This window comes from Lissotriton vulgaris, chromosome 10, assembly GCF_964263255.1.
Source record: "Lissotriton vulgaris chromosome 10, aLisVul1.2, whole genome shotgun sequence".
NCBI lineage: Eukaryota > Metazoa > Chordata > Amphibia > Caudata > Salamandridae > Lissotriton > Lissotriton vulgaris.
In genome coordinates this window covers 995,203,412-995,217,957 of record NC_141698.1, presented here as the reverse complement: position 1 = coordinate 995,217,957, position 14,546 = coordinate 995,203,412, and positions in this window count along the sequence as shown.

Here is a 14,546-nt window from a genome sequence, read left to right as displayed (position 1 = left end):
TGATACGCAATTGGTATTGGCCATCAAGGGCGATGGATATGCGGTGGCAGAGCGCTTCCAAAGTGGAATGCTAGCAATCGGAGAGTGGATGGCGTCTAACTGCCTTAAGCTCAATTCCGAAAAAGACGGAGGTGGTCATCTTTGGACCCCTTTCACCAGGTTGGTCACCAACCTGGTGGCCACCAGCCTTTGGAGCCCCTCCCAGCCCGGCCTCTAAGGCCAGGAACCTGGGAGTAACTTTTGATGAGGGTCTCAACTTTGTGGCACATGCTAACAAAACAGCGGCTACAGCCCATCACAAACTAAGAATGATCAGGAAAATTGTCCCGTTTTTGCCAGATGCAGCTGGTAAAACACTGGTCAGTTCTCTAGTTGTGTCTTCCCTTGACTACTGCAATGGCCTATTCTTAAACGCTCAGGTCAGGGTAACCAATAAGCTTCAGACGATACAGAACGCAGCAGCACGTCTGCTTTCTAGAACACCCAAGTTCTCGGCCATATCAGACACAATTAATAAATATAACTGGTTGACGATCCGGAATCGGATCAAGTTCAAATCACTCTGCATAGTCTACAAGACACTCCATGATCAAGGACCACATTTTCTGAAGGACCAGCTGATACCCTATGAACCAACTAGACAGCTCCGATCCACTACTCTTAACCAACTAGTGGTCCCACGTACCAAACCAGTCTCATGGGGTGACCGCCGCTTTCTAGTCGCGGCACCCAAACTATGGAATGCCCTGCCTCAACAAATTAGGACAAGCCCTTCACTCCTGCTGTTTCGTAAAAGATTGAAGACCTGGCTTTTCAACCAGTAATACTAGCCATTAACATCCTGGGGAAAGTTATGTGAATAGTCTAGCGCCGAGACACCTGCGGGTATTCGTTCGCGCTTAATAAATCGCAAATATAAATAAATAAATAAATAAAAATAAGAAGGAGGTTGATAGATGGTATTGGGCTCTAGTACAGGGAGAAGATGGTACTCGGGCTTCACCGCAGGAGATCTGGAAGCTCGACATGCCGAGATGCGATGTGACCCATCTGTGGCAAGTATCTGCATCTATGCATTGTTCTTCAGTGAAGCCGGCTCCACTTAGGAGAAACCACTTGTTTACCTTATAAGAAGCGTACTTGTCCCCAAAGAAGTTGGCAAAGATTGGGGCCGGCAAGAAGAGGCAGTGCCTGAAGTGTGCCATGGAAGATGCGGATGATGTCCATCTGTTTTGGCGGTGTCCGGCTATCCAGTTATTCTGGCAAGAAGTAGGGGAAGTACTAACTAAAATTATGGGCATAAACATTCCGATAAGCCTCTCATTAGTTAATTTTGAAACACTACACGGGGAAGGGGTATGTTTGGGGAAGAGTAGAGCACAACTCATGTTTATTTTGATGTATTAGCACGGAGAGAAATTTGCTTAAAATGGAATTCAGAAACACAACAAACTTGTGAGGGATGGAAGGCTTCGGTTGGTCACATAGCTAGACTGGATTGTCATACTGTGTCTAGTAAAAGAGGAAGAATGTGGGTACCTTTTTCACTTCAAAATGTTTGTTTGGAAAAACTTTGTGGTGGGAGGAAGAGTAAATCTAATGTAAAATATAGGTGAAATCCAAGGATTAAGACAACTTTTCTACCGGTTGCTCAGGATAGTGGTGGTGGCCATAATTTCCTCTTCAAATACTGGTCTGAAAAGGAAAAGGTTGGTAAAAGAATCTAAAACTTGGTGGAGGTGTTACACCACTTCTTTTGGTTTATACACTCCTTGGATATGATTCTTACCTTTTTTCCAAGTCTACATATGAAGACAAAAAATAATTCATTCATTTCAGTTCAAAAAGGTCAAATATTATTTTTCACATTTCATTATTTCATTATTAACATACATATTAAAGTGGACCTGAAATTCATATATTACCATAAATCGTTGATGATTACACTATGACGCACTGAATGTGCTGTGTTCGTTCAGGTATCCTTTCATTCTTTAAACATCTACCTCCTATACCCTGGCTAGATTTCCCCGAAAATTTGCTACATATTGTTGACTGACCAAAATCCTGTCCTAGCCCATTATTAGGTGTTCAGATGCCTTGGAGAAAAAAGGGGAAATTCTCTTAGAATGGATCTCCTTCCTTGCTTTAATCCCCTAAGTATGTCCACAGTTCCTATTCACTGTTAAGACCTTAAGGTGCTAGGGTCCTCAGTTATACAATGTACTTAGATTCCAAACGTGTTAACAGACTGACTCTGCCCCCTCCTCTTCATATAGCACTTGATCAATGCAGAAGTAACTCAGCATATCGCTTCTGCTCTGATGTGCCTCGGCAAAATGTCGAGCTACTGGATATGTCGCATCCTAATTACTTATTGCCCAACAATGTTCTAAAACTCTTTTTTTTGGCAGAATGAACGGTACTGCCAATATATTGTTTTCCCACATGGGCATTGTAGGCAATATACTACAAAACTTGAGTTGCAATTCAGAAGTTTTATCATCAATTTTGGCCTTCTTTCCTTTGGTATCTCATAGCTCTTTACTTTAACACTTTTTCTGGATGCCTTTCATGTTGTGCAGAGGTAGAAGCCAGTGACTTCCGGCCTTTTCTCTTGTCTGTCAATGAAATGACTATGCACTAAAAGATCTTTGAGGGACATGCCTTTTCTATGTGTAATGTTGGGTTTATCCTTTAACATTGGTCCCCAAATCAAATCTGACTGCAGGACATTGAAATGTTTGTCAATTAACCTCCTGATCTGGTTTGATTCTCATGAAAAATTCATTATAAATCTTACAACCTCTTCTTCCCCTGTTTTCTTTTGTCTAGGAATGAGTATTTCTTGTCCCTATCTCCTCTTTACCTTACTGACTGCTTCTCTTAATGTTTCACTAGCATACCCTCTTTCTTTAAATCAACTGAGCACTTCTTGTTCTGCCTTATGATAAAATTCTGGCAGGGGGTAATTCTGCTTAATCAATCCTTAATAGCCCCCTCAGGGGAAGCTAGCTACTAGACTTGTCGGTGTTGACTACATGCATGTAGTGTTGTGCTCCCTGCTGTGGGCTTTCTATAAAATCTTGTACATAACTAATTGCTTTTCAAGTATACCAACAGGTCCAAAAATTGTACTTTTATGCTGCTTATATGGCTGGTAAATTGTAAATTCAAATCATTATTGTTTAAACTAGCAATGTATCTTTCCGCCTCTGTTTGTGTTCCCCGCCATACTACAAAGAGATTGTCAATATACATGACCCACAGGGCCACATTGTCTATCTAACGCTCATTGGGTTCCCCCAGGCCACGTGTTTTCCCACCAGCCCACGAAACTGGGGGCAAAGCACATGCCCCTGGCAGTCCCTTCTGTTTGCAAATAAAGTTGTCCTGAAATTAAAACAAATTGTTGTTAAGACAAACTAAACAAATTGTAACAGCATGATGTTATGTTCATGGAGCCTTAATGGCCTGTTCTTAAGAAAGAATTCCAGTGCTATCAGACCATCTTAATGTGCTATGCAAGTATATAAGCTTGTAATGTCTAATGTTATTAGGATGAAATTATCTTCCCTTTGTATATTTTGAATCAATTGGATGAAATCTGTGCTGTCCTGAATGTACGAACTGAGATCTTTTACGGAAATAAGAATTACTTTACATATGTTGATGTTTTTTCCAATAAACTCCCTTTTGAGGAGACAATCAGGTGTCCCGGAGGGCATTTCTTATTCTTATGAACTTTAGGTAAATAATAGAATGTTGGTAAAACTGGATATTCCACATTGAGGATTTGATACTCCTCTTCTCCTAGGACACCTTTGTCCTGCCAGTTATTCAACATTTCATGGAAATCCGCAATGCTACTATTATATCAATTTTTTTGTATGTAGCTTTGTGTGTCATTCAATAAACATAGGGCTTCCTTTTCATATACGTTTTTTCTCCATGAGGAGCACATTTCTGCCCTTATCTTAATGCTTGAAAACTAAAGAAGGATCGCTCTTTAGTGACAACACAGCTTCCCATTCCCATTTGGACAAATTGTATCTTTTTGGGGGGATTTTGGATTTTGTTGTTCTCATTTCATCCTACTCTTTAATCATCATATCATGGAAGCAGTCAATTGCATCAAAGGGTTTTTTGGGCATATACCTTGATTTCATTTTAAATTTACGTAGTCCCCCTGTTTGCTGTATCCCTGCTTGCTCTAACACCTGTACTCAGCCATCCTTCTCCTTCTGACCAGAGAGGGTTGGTAATTCTTGCAAATCATATAAAGTTTGTATCATTTCCAAGTCCCTCCCCTCAGCAAATCTGTTGGCCTTCTTATATTTTCTTTCTCTGTTGTTCCTATTTGAGGCAGTTATAGATGGGCCTTTTTTCATTTCAGCTTCCTTAAACATAAGTACAGATCTATCTGAGTTTGAATGTAGAGAATATTAAATATACTATTCCCACTCTAATTTATTCAGCATTCTGGAAAGTTTAGAGGAGTTAGATTTACTATTTGTACTCCAGTCACCGCAATATTAGAGAAAGCGCTGGACTTTGATGGGGGCGTTACATTTACTATTTCCACTCCCGTCTGAACAACAGTAGGGAAAGTGTTGCCCTACGGAGGGTTAAAATGTACTATTCCCACTCCAGTCTGTGCACCATCAGGAAAAGCTTTGGACTTTGGAGGGGTAAAATGCACTATTCCCACTCCAAACAGTGCAACAGTAGGGAAACAGATTTTGTAGGAGTAAAATGTAATATTCCCACTCCAAACGGCGCAACAGTAGGGAAAGTGTTGAGCTGTAGAGGGTTAACATTTACTATTCCCACTCCAATCTATGCAAAAGTAGGGAAAGAGTTGGATTTCACAGGGGTGAAAAATACTATTCACACTCTAAACAATACAGCAGTGGGGAACGTGTTGATCTTCAGAGGGGCCACATTTACTATTCTCACTCCAGTCAGGGCATCAGTAGGGAAAGCATTGGATTTCGGAGGGGTAAAATTCACTATTTCCACTCCAGTAAGTGCACAGTATGGAAAATGTTGGACTTTCAAAGGGTAAAATTAGCTATTTCCACTCTACTATGGAACAGGAAGGAACGTGCTGAACTGCAAAGAGATTAACAGCCTGATTCATCATTGAGCCGTTTTACGAGTCTGAAATAGCGATTCATAACGAATCGCTATTGTATTGTATTGTATTGCATTGTATTTATTATTTGTAACGCGCAACTGTCACCCTACGGGTATCCTGGCGCCCAAACAGGAAGTAGTCAGATGGTACTACAATACACTAGCTGTCAAGACATGTAGAACAGCCAACGGATCTATTAAGTAAAGTCACGGGGATTAGACTTTGGCGAATAGCCATGTTTTCAGGCTCTTTCTGAAACCCAGTAGGGTGCCAATTTGTCTGATGTTCTGGGGAAGCTCGTTCCACAGCCTAGAGGCAGAGATGCAAAAGGCTCTGCCTCCCATCCTCGACCTCCTGATCCTGGTAGTAGCTGCCAGACTCTGGCTAGAGGAGCGCAGGGATCTGGAGGGCCTATACCAGGAGAGCCTTTCCTGTAGAGGGATAGGTCCCGTGTTGTGCAGGGCTCTGTACACAATACATAAGGATTTAAAAACAACTCTACTCCCGATTGGCAGCCAATGTAGATCTCTTAGCGCCAACGTAGTGGAGGAGCTGCAAGGTCTTTTAAGTGCCAGCTTGGCCGCTATAGACTGGACCTTCTGGAGCCCCTGTAGGATGTATAGGGGGGCCCCTAGATATAGAGAGTTACAGTAGTCCAGTCTGGCCAGGATCACACTCCTAACTACTAATGGCCTGGACTCATCAGGCAGAAGAGGCAAAATCTGTCTGAGTGCTTTCAACAATCCAAAGCAGACACTGATGGTTTTATTGGTCTGAGAGGTCATTTGGAGATCCGCATCAAACAGTACCCCTAGATTGCGCACGGTTTTAACTGGGATACAAGGTTCAGCTCCCGGCGCAAGCCTGATCTCGTGGGAAGGTTGTTGACTCAGTTTGGCTGACGAGCAATAGACAACCTCTGTCTTCCCCTCATTAAACTGAAGGGAGTTTATGGTCAGCCACCTGGAGACCCTGCTCATGCAGTTCTGAAATGTCTCCATGCTCACCGCCTGTCTTCCTTCTAAGGAGAACACCAGTTGTGTATCATCAGCATAGTTTATCAAATCTATGCCGAAGGATTTAATCATGGGGATCAGGGGCTGCAGATAAAGATTAAAGAGAATAGGGCTGATCGAGGAGCCCTGAGGTACTCCGTGACTGACCAGGGACTTGGGAGATGAAAAGGGTGCTAGGGTCACCACTTGTTGTCTACCTGTCAGATAGGATTGTATCCACCTCAGGGCCTTGCCCTTCACGCCCAGTTTTTCCAGCCTACTTAGCAGCACTGCATGGCTAACCGTGTCGAATGCGGCCGACATGTCCAACAGCACCAGGACTGAGGAATTGCCATTGTCGGCTCGCATTCGAAGGGTGTCCAACATGGTTGCCAATGCAGTTTCTGTTCCGTGGCCTGGGCGGAAGCCAAATTGGTCCTTATCCAACAGGCAGTTGTCTTCCAGATATCCTGACAGGGACCTACTGACCACCTTTTCCACAATTTTTATCGGGTAGGGCAGGAGGGATATGGGCCTAAAATGCGCCGGAATCGTAGGGTCCAGCGAAGGCTTTTTGAGCAGGGGAGTAACCACTGCCTGCTTCCATGCATCCGGCACTGTGCCTTCCTCAAGAGATTGGCGACAAATCTGATGCATCCAGGGGAACAGCTCTGGCCCATATTCCTTCCAGATCCTGTGCGGAAGGGGGTCTAGAGGTGACCCAGATGACACATTCTGGGCCAGACTGAAAAAGAGCTCCTCTGTAAGAGGGGTGAAATTTTCCAGTGATGACAATATTGGTAGAGGTTCCTCTTCTTCTGCCTGTGCCACTGCATCTTTGCAGCTGTCCCTTTCCTCCTTCAGCCCCCCCACAATTTTAGCAATCTTTTCCTCAAAGTAGATCGCGATCTCATCGCATAGTTCTTGAGTAGCGACCAACTTATTACTCGTACAGGTGGGATGTGAGAGATCCCTTATGATATTAAAAAGGGTTTTGGTACTGTTAGGGGACTGAAGAATAGTAGTGGCATAGAAGTGTGCCTTGGCTTTGGCGATGGCTCCTTTATATTTTGCCTGTTCCACTTTCAACAATTTTTTATCCAACTCTGAATAGCATCTACGCCATTTCTTTTCTGCCTGTTGGCGTGCATTGCGTAGGGATTTCAGCTCCTCATTAAACCAGGGAGCAGACGGTTTCCTCTTATTCTTTATAATTTTCAGAGGAGCAAGTCTATCCAGGGTCTTAGTGATGTGATTACAATATTTATGATAATTCAGATCTACCGATTCCTCTGGATCATAGGAAACATTGCTCTTAAAAATAGGCTTTGTTTTATCCTTTGGTAATTTGGACCAATTCCGTCCCTTCCTATAAGTCACCGGTCGCTCATTTCCATTCCCCTCCGTGGGTATGGAGATCTGGAAGTGGATTAGGGAGTGGTCGGTCCAGTGCTGAGGTAGGATATCAATCATCCTAGTCTCAGTCTGTTTGGCGAAGACCATATATAGGATATGTCCCCCTGAATGGGTTGGTTTCTGTACCAGCTGATCCAGGCCCCAGTTTCCACAGTTGTCCTTCAAATCCCTCAGGTGACTCCCCAGGGATCCATTATCCCAAAGATTAAAATCTCCCAGGATCAACATTCTGGAGTGGGACAAGGCAAGGGCAGCAATGGTGTCAAACAACGCCTGGTATTGTGTTTCCGCACCAGGTGGTCTGTAGCATAGCAATCCAGTCAGGATCCTACCTTTTGGGTCTTGTAGGGAGAACCTCAGTAGCTCTACCCCCGCCACCCCATTGATCTGTAGAGGGGAAAAGTCCCACTTATCTTTATAGATCACTCCGAGCCCTCCTCCTCTTCCCAGTGGCCTAGGTTTATGAAATAGTTTATATCCTTCAGGGCATGACAAGCCCAACTCAACAGAGGTGTCCACAGTAATCCACGTCTCCGTTATGAATAGGGCATCCAGGTCCATGTCATTTAGTAAGTCTGACACTTCCAGGTGATGTTTTACTAGGGATCTACTATTGATCAGCCCACAGTCCAGCATTACTGAGGACTGTGGTAGGGAATTTTGGGGTATTCCCTCTACACTCTTACCTATGGCCAATAGCTCGTTCCTAGAATACTTGCAAAAGGCAGCGGTCTTGGCCCTAGGACCGTCCGGAGCACGGACGGGCACAGACGGGCTCTCCTCTGGCGCTCCTCCAGCGCGACGATGCGCGCGTGCGCTGCGCGCCTGCATACTAATCTTTAAGTAAGGTGTGGCTAAGGGCACTCGCAAACACTAGAGCGCTAGCCCCTAGAGCATTTCAAGCCTACACCCAAAATGGCGGTCGGGAGTGAGGCAGCACTAGATTCACCCAAATTAGTGAGTCCTGTGGGGTCTTTGTTGCTTTGTGGGCAGTGCGAACAGAGGGGGAGAGAGGGGGTCAATTAAAAGTTCACACAGATCAATAACACAATCAATTTTTAAAATTTTAAAAAACGAGCAAGTACTTCTAAATATATTTTTTTTACTCAGCAAAAGTTCTACATTAGCAGCAGCAGCGTAACCAACCTATTTGTTGTCCGCGCGAGGCTAAACTGGTTCCCTAAATAGTGTTTGTCCAAGGGCACTCGCAAACACTAGAGCGCTAGCCCCTAGAGCATTTCAAGCCTACACCCAAAATGGCGGTCGGGAGTGAGGCAGCACTAGATTCACCCAAATTAGTGAGTCCTGTGGGGTCTTTGTTGCTTTGTGGGCAGTGCGAACAGAGGGGGAGCGAGGGGGACAATTAAAAGTTCACACAGATCAATAACACAATCAATTTTTAAAATTTTTAAAAAAACGAGCAAGTACTTCTAAATATATTTTTTTTTACTCAGCAAAAGTTCTACATTAGCGGCAGCAGCGTAACCAACCTATTCCAGACTCGCAAAGCGGTATTCATGTAGGAATCGCAAAAAAATATGCGATTCCTACACATTCCTGATTTGCGATTAGCAAATTGATAATCGCAAATAAGGAAAAACTCCCCATTCATTCCTATGGGCCAAAAGGCCCATAGGAATGAATGGGGAGTATTCCCTATTTGCGATTAGCTATTTGCTAATCGCAAATAAGATTGCGATTTGAAGGGTGCAAGGGGTGTCCAAAGGACACCCTGTAGCACCCCTCAAATGCACATTTGAACAGGTGTTGCGCACACACATGTCCAAAGGACACGTGTGTGTGTAACATGCAAAAGAAAAAAATGCACTAAAGTGCTTTTTACTCTTTTTTCGCAATTTACCACCAAGTCAGACTTGGTGGTAAATTGCGACCTAATATTGCGATTTCGCAATTTCTAAATGGTTGATGAATTGCATTTAAGGAATCTCTATTAGAGATTCCTTAAATCCAATTTCTCGTAAATATGCAATTTCGGTAATAGCGATTTTTGCATTTGGGATGATGAATCCCAAATGCAAAAATCGCACTCGCAAAGGGCCAGATTCTGAGAATCTGGCCCTTTGCGAGCGCATATCAGCTTGATGAATCGGGCTGTAATTGTATTATTCCTACTGTAGTCTAAGCACTTCACTTCAAACACATTACATGCCTGAGTAAGCTCATGGATGTCAAAAAAATATTAAACTCCTAATTAAAAAAATATTAATTAACATATTGTATATATAAATTTAAATGAAACTCAAAACAATCAATGTACATAATTACTATTCAATAAAAAATAAGTATCACTTGATAAATGTTATTAAATTATTAATGAACTAACTTCTCACCTTGTACCCCTACAAACATAGCAGCCCCTACCTGTCATGTAACTAAATAAATAACTATTTCATAACTTACATATTTAACATTAAATAAATAGTTAATTAAAAATTAATAATTTATTGTTCATTAAATCTTACTTAATTAACTTCCCACCCTCGACTCCTACACACCTCGTATCCTGCAACTAAGCTAAAATGAAATTAAATGGATATTCTACAAATTTGTTTTTAAAAATTCAATTAAATATTTAATTTACAAATAAAAATGAATACATAATTATTACTTCATTAATTTCCCACCCTATCCCCCTACAAATCTTGCCTACATAATTAGAAATTAAATAAATCATTAATTGGTAATCAATATTAAATTGTTAATTAGTTATTGCTTAATTAACTTCCCACCCTGCACCCCTACAAACTTAGCTACCCGCAACTAAAATATAAGTAAATCAAATAAGTATTCCATACGTTACATAACTAGAAATCAATTAAATAATTAACAATGTATAAATAATTGTTAATTATTTTTAAATTAACCTCCCACCATATAACCCTCAAATCTAACAGCCCGCAATTAACATATAATGAAAATAAATTTGTATTACATAAATGACATAATAAATACCAATCACATAATTAAAATAAATATATTAAATAATTTGTAATCAATTATTACCTAATTAACTTCCCACCCTATCCCCCCATAAACCCAACAACCTGCTAGGACACTATACAATACTATCAAAAATTAAATAAATAACTCTAAATCCCTTAAAATTACAAGCTATAAAACAATTAACAACATTTATGTAACCAATAGTAAAACATAAAATTAATACATCAACTAAAACACATTAAAACAATAAAAACAATATTTTTTACCACTATATTAGCAAAATGGTATTAAAAACATCGATATTATTTAAAGCAATATTTATTAACTCAAAAAGCGATGTTTTTGTCTATGATATTTGTGCATCACATTATTTATGTACTGTGATATTTAATTTCCGATATTTCAGTCTACTGATATTTTTAACTCAATATTTTGTCCCGACACTCCACAGAGTGGACAGTGGACAGAGGTAAGGGATTGCAATGACAGACAGAGGCTATTCTCAAGATGTTCCTTCACAACCTGATTTTCTTTCCTCTTTAAAAATGGGTTTTCTCTCATCAGTTGACTGTGCTGTACACTTGAACTGTACCTGGCTACTTTTGTTACAGGTGTCAGTTGAGTTAACACTTAACCTCATTGCGTGTTTCATAGTCTGTCTTTCTGCTCACAGATGTCACTTGGTTACTGTTGCTTTTCCTCTGTGCGGTTTTCCTTCCCATCAGTCTCATGAGAGACTTTCAATTAACTTTAATGTCTCTAAATTCAAGGTTCAAATATAATCATTCAATATTATCTTCAATATACATTCATGGACTGCTTGCATTTGCTATATTCTCTTGCAGTGGCATTGTGCCATTAATCATGCAACTCTAGGGGGCATCAGAAACCCAAATATGCAATGGCTGATCTGTCCCCCTACCCACAAGTTTTATCCCAGACTGATGCTGAGAGCTGCACCTTCACATCCTCATGCCCTGGGTCCAGAGAGTGCTCAGCTGAGATTGGGATGTAGAAAGGGGCTGGCAGGAGGTCTGGTGGGGCTGCTGCAGAAAGGGGAACGAGGGGATCAATGTAAAAAATAAAAAATAAACTTACCTGCTGCCCTCCATTGCATGGCGCTCGACTTCTCTCGACTTCTCTCTTTTTCCATCTCAGCCTACCCTGTGGCCAATCCTGAAGCTGCTTTCACATGAGAGCAGCTTCAGGATTGGCTTGAGCACCCTCAATGTGAGATCCATGTCAAACTGTGAGTCTGCCCCTGTCTCCCAGGGAGGACCTGGCTTGGCAGTTTCCATGAGACACAGGGTCAAGGCTGATTTGCATATGGCCAGGTCTAAATTGGGGTGACATGGTGAGTAAAAGAATGATGGACTTAATCCAGATCTCTTGATTGGGGGTGAACGTTTTGATTTGTTCTGCATTCCGTCCATCAATTGTGTGTCTTTTGCTTTTCTCCAACCCAGCAGTGAAGGGAGTGCACATACCACGCCCCTCAGTACCTGTTGTCACTGTGTCACCGCGGCTAAGACTCCGAAAAGGAAAATAATATGATGATAAAACAAATTTTAAACCCGTTTTATTATTGTTTTATTTTTTATGATTAGGAGGGTGCTGGCAAAGGGGGCGATGCTCTTCTGCCATAGGGAAGGAGCCGCCCCTGGTAGCCATAATACCATGGTTGTCTTAGGGGCAAGGTATATGTAGTTATTAAGTCTTTGTTTGCTTTTCTGGTGCAACACTTCATAGCAACATAGAAAATCTACATTACATGATGGGGGGCTCAGATGAACTTGTAACCATCTGGTCATGTGGTGGGTAGGTTGCTGGTTGTCCACAAAGCAGGCAAACACCTTGGCATCAAGCATAAAAAAGTAAGGCGAATTCTGCATTGATGTGGCTTTAAATCTTACCCCAAACATGAGCTGTGTGTATAGAGGATTCAGGATTAAGGCAGCAGTATTTGTCCATAGCCATTCACAGGTATTCCATAGAGCCGCATCGGGGTGTGGAAGAGTTGGTGCTCGCACCAGGGTACCCCAGCAGTGCCCAGTTGGCCGGTCCACGGAGAGTGCCAGGGGATACCTCTTTTAGGTAGACCTTGGCATGATTGGTTAGAGGCTCAGGCTCCCTTGGCAGGAAGGAACGAGTTAGTTCACCCTGTGGGAAGAGACCTCTGGTGGAGCTGGGGCCCAACTGGGCCTGAGTCAATTAACTGATAATGTATGGATTAGGTAGGTGGTCAACCATGAAGCCAGGAACCATTGGTTCGGAGATTCAATGTCTAGATTACTGTCGAAAATGGGATGTGACTGAATGTTTTGGGCATGTTATGTAAATGTGAAGAGAAGTCTTTGACATGTTTTGTGTTTGATAATGAATCAATACCACCTGAGAGAGGGTTCTTCTCAAACACAGCAATTGGTCCGGTCAGGCAGTTTTATGGGACTAATAGTTTTGAAGCACTTAAATGAATGTGCATCTCAGCCCCTTGGGCCTCCCCCTTCCTCTGCCCAGGTGAGGTCCCCCACCTGTGAGTGACACTATGAGAGAAAGGACAACCAATGTCACGGCGCCTTGAGGCCAATACATTGACTGGTCGATATTCAATACTAGATGTTCAGTGCGGACCTTTCTGCACATACATATTGCAGCATTTTGTGATAAAAGTAATGAATGTTCCTTTTCAGGGTGCCCCCATGCCAGCGTCACCCCCTGAGGTCTGATACGGTGTGTGCAGTGACCTCCCTAGTTACCTGACCTGCTCCGAGCCGAACTCCGGTAAAAGCTGCCTGCAAGCTGAAAGTTACTGCATGTATACAGGGTGTTTGCTTTATCAGAAGCCTTATCTTTAGTTTGAATGTACCTGGTCCTTCTGTTGTAACATTCCTGAACTAAATGGATTCTCTTGAACTAGAAAATAACACCTGCAATGGCGATGGGGGCCTGATGGTTCCGGTGCCTGGTTCCTGCAGTGGAGGTGAGGGCCTGCTGCTTCTGATGCTTGGTTCCTGCAGTGAAGGTGAAGGCCTGCTGGTTCAGGTGCCTAGTTCCTGCAGTGGAGGTGAGGGCCTGCTGGTGCCTGGTTCCTGCAGTGGAGGCGAGGGCCTGCTGGTGCCTGGTTCCTGCAGTGGAGGCGAGGGCCTGCTGGTGCCTGGTTCCTGCAGTGGAGGTGAGGGCCTGCTGGTGCCTGGTTCCTGCAGTGGAGGTGAGGGCCTGCTGAGGGCCTGCTGGTGCCTGGTTCCTGCAGTGGAGGTGAGGGCCTGCTGGTGCCTGGTTCCTGCAGTGGAGGTGAGGTGAGGTGAGGGACTGCTAGTGCCGGTACCGTGTTCCTGCAGTGGAGGTGAGGGCCTGCTGGTGCCTGGTTCCTGCAGTGGAGGCGAGGGCCTGCTGGTGCCTGGTTCCTGCAGTGGAGGTGAGGTGAGGGACTGCTAGTGTCGGTACCGTGTTCCTGCAGCGGAGGTGAGGGCCTGCTGGTGCCTGGTTCCTGCAGTGGAGGCGAGGGCCTGCTGGTGCCTGGTTCCTGCAGTGGAGGCGAGGGCCTGCTGGTGCCTGGTTCCTGCAGTGGAGGCGAGGGCCTGCTGGTAACCTGGTTCCTGCAGTGGAGGTGAGGGCCTGCTGGTGCCTGGTTCCTGTAGTGGATGGGAGGGCCTGCTGGTGCCTGGTTCCTGCAGTGGAGGCGAGGGCCTGCTGGTGCCTGGTTCCTGCAGTGGAGGTGAGGTGAGGGCCTACTAGTGCCGGTACCGTGTTCCTGCAGTGGAGGTGAGGGCCGGCTGGTGCCTGGCTCCTGTAGTGGAGGTGAGGGCCTGCTGGTGCCTGGTTCCTGCAGTGGAGGTGAGGGACTGCTGGTGCCTGGTTCCTGCAGTGGAGGCGAGGGCCTGCTGGTGCCTGGTTCCTGCAGTGGAGGTGAGGGCCTGCTGGTGCCTGGTTCCTGCAGTGGAGGTGAGGGCCTGCTGGTGCCTGGTTCCTGCAGTGGAGGTGAGGTGAGGTGAGGGCCTGCTAGTGCCGGTACCGTGTTCCTGCAGTGGAGG